The following is a 2,892-nucleotide window of genomic DNA, read 5'->3' as shown; positions in this document are numbered from 1 at the left end:
GTGGAGCGCCCATCCGCCTTGCCCCAGGTGGGCTGCGTTGGACCTCGGAGTGAGGCGGGGCGAGGAAGAGGCGGTGATCTCATTGTATCCTCAGCACCACGAGGGGGGAAAAGTCATCCCGTGCAGAGATAAAGGAGAAAGCAAAGACGGATGACAAAAATAGGGAGGGAGGCGAGGGAAGCTGAGGGGATGAGGACCAAGATGTAAAACCCAGGGCAGCTTCTAGCTTGGAGGGGCTTCGGGGTCAGAGTCAGCTCCGGAGGCAGCCAGACTCGCAACAAAACCTTTCCCGTTCTGCCACAAACCGTTTCTGTGCAGAAGTAACTCACCATGGGCATTTGTTCCACAAGCGACCCTAACAATTCCCCACCCATCCTCTCGGTACTCAACTCTGGATTCCAGTCACATCTGCAGACCACCCATGCCCCTTCGCCTAGTGCCATTCTTTCGGCTCCATCCTATTTCCCCCTAAGACCTGACAAAGTTTAATTGATTGAGTGAAACATAATAGGCACTCTCCGTTTCTTAGACCCCCTTGAACCCCGGCTCCGCACCTGCCTTTTTGTTTCCCTTGCTATCTGCGTTTGAAAAGGCTCCTATCATTTGCATCTCAGTCCTGCTTACCTGCAATCCGGTTAGAAGCGAGCTGCTCTCTTCCTCACTCTCTCAATTAGTGGTACCCAGGGCTTCTCTCAACATCAGCACCACTGCTGGGCTCTCGCCATGACATCATCTCCGAGCTCTGTGATTGGCCAGCAGTGGGTTGCTTGGCAATTGGCCGGTCTCCTCTGGTGGAGCAGGGATTGCCTGAGTGAGTAACTCTTCGCAGGCCAGGGAGTGGAAGGATGATGTCAGACAAAGAGCCTGCTTTCTGGGTCGCCTGTGGAGCTGAGGAGCCAGAGGGTGATGGTGGGGATGACCAAGGGAAGGGGGAGTGGTGTGGAGCAGGTAGGGAGGTAGGGGTGGGGCCACAACTTGCAAGCTGAGCTGGCCAGAGAGAGCACTGGGGAGGGGTGGGGAAGCTGATAAATGATTTTGGGAATATTTAGCTTTTTGAAATCTGGGGGTGAGAGAATATAGAATCTAGAGGAGAACTAAGAAAGAACAGATGAACCCTAAAAATAGCTTCCGGGAGGGCACAATGCCTGGTTTTCAGCTCTGTCAGGAGGGCTGGTGGGCTTGATCACTGAGTCAGAAGGCAAGGAGGGGGCTGCAGAAATCCTGGAGCCACTTAGGGCTCAGCACCAGGGTCTGTGGAGAGCCGGGCTTCCCTCTTGCCACCCTTTTTACTGCATGGTTGGCCTGAGAAGAAGGGGATTTGGGAAGCATGGGTGGATCCTCACTGTCTGCCCAGCCCACTTGGTCTTTCAAAGCAAACCACAAGTAGGAAGACCATGACCAAAGCTGCGGGCTCTTGCTCTCCAGCCTGAGACTGGACTCAGGTGATCCCCAGTCCTGGTGCAATACTGAGAAGAGGGAGCTTCTTCAGTTCCGCGGGGGAGGGGATGGGCGTAATGCTGAGGGAGGGTGGCTAGAAGACACAAAAAGCATGTTCTCAGCCAGGCCAGCCTGAGAGTGGCCTGAGGAGACAGGGTGGGGCCTGGCCCCTCCCCCAGAACCCACCTCTCCCAGGTAAAGCCATCTTCCATGTCTTCGCCCACCTCATGCTCCTGTGGCACATACACCCCACCCCGCACAGCCTCACCTCCGCCTCTTTCAGGAAGCTTCTTCCAGCAACAATACCTGCCGGGGACCTGCACTGGACCACCACCACCTTGTTGGCTGAGAACATGCCTGGCAAAAAAGTCACCTTGAATTCAGTGCATGCTTTTAAAGTATTAAGCCACAATAGCACCAGTGAGAGTTCCCCCATATCTAAGGCCTTACTTCTGCAGCCGTCGAGTGGCATCTGGCAGTTCTCAGACCCTGGCCTTGACTCCCAGGCCTGCACCTGGGTGGTGGCACCTGCGGGTCTGGTAGGCCATTGCCCTGTGTTACTCTCATATGGGCCTATGTCTCCCAAACGCCTGCTTCTTGTCTAGGGGGGCATGGTCCCTGGGGGGAGGCCGCCCCGCTCTGGCTAAGCAGTCCTGCAGGAGGAGGACAGCCACGCTGGCTCTCCCTGTCCTCCTCCCAGCAGCGCTGCCGGCACAGCAGGACAAAGACCATGTTTCCTGGTTGACACGCAGTAAGGGGCTTTCAACAACACATTCATCGTGCCTGCCCCCTGCCACTAACGCAGGACCCCTGGGTCCTAAGCCAGCCCCTTTCAAAGGGAATGAAGGCGTTCCTGGAGTGCCACCAAAGGTTCCCTTCCAAAGATAAATAAGAGAGGGGGCACTGCCTACCAGACGAGTCTGGAATCCCAACAAACCCCCAAGGGTGGAAGTCTTGCTGTCTAGGCAGCCTCTCTCCCCTCCCCCAGCCTCTCGCCTCTTCCAGGAGACAACTAAGTCTGCAAGTCCACAAATCCTCTGGCCCTGGGAAGGAGGGGGGGTTAGGGGTGGAGACAGTGAGTTGCTATGGTGATGGCAACCAATCAGAATTCTTCTGCCACAAGGAGAGCGGAGCTGGTCCGTCTGAATCTCCTGAACTGACTGTGAGAGCTGAGGCAAGAGGTGGGGGAACTGAGCAGCATGCACCTGAGGGCTGAAGCCAAGCTGGGGGAGAAGGGGAGGGGCCAGCGGCCCTGATTTCCTGCAGTTTTTTAGGTAATAGCTACCGCTGAAGTCCTGCGCTCTAGTGGGCATCACACACATACATAGTCATTAACGCTCACTAGAGCCCTGGCAGAGAGGGATTACCCAATCTATAGTATTAACAAAACAGACACTGATGAGAAAAGTAACTTCAAAGATTGCCTACCTGCTAAGAGATAACGGACTTGAACTT

At 55.3% G+C, this 2,892-nt stretch overlaps 1 protein-coding gene across 2 annotated transcripts in view; it reads right to left on the bottom strand.

Annotated features, from left to right (window-relative positions):
* STMN4 (stathmin 4) overlaps nucleotides 1-710 on the bottom strand; it is a 25,081-nt gene extending 24,371 nt beyond the window's left edge. For both annotated transcript variants that reach the window (XM_045286978.1, XM_004707618.2), the window contains exon 1: nucleotides 625-710. The gene's annotated coding sequence lies outside the window, so the exon portion shown is untranslated. The remainder of the gene's footprint in view (nucleotides 1-624) is intronic.
* Nucleotides 711-2,892: the final 2,182 nt, after the last annotated feature.

The sequence above is a fragment of the Echinops telfairi genome, unplaced genomic scaffold (genome assembly GCF_000313985.2).
Source record: "Echinops telfairi isolate 266 unplaced genomic scaffold, ASM31398v2 ScPeMD7_9;HRSCAF=40, whole genome shotgun sequence".
NCBI lineage: Eukaryota > Metazoa > Chordata > Mammalia > Afrosoricida > Tenrecidae > Echinops > Echinops telfairi.
Note: the sequence above shows the minus strand (reverse complement) of the source record. Positions and strands in the feature narration are given on the sequence as shown.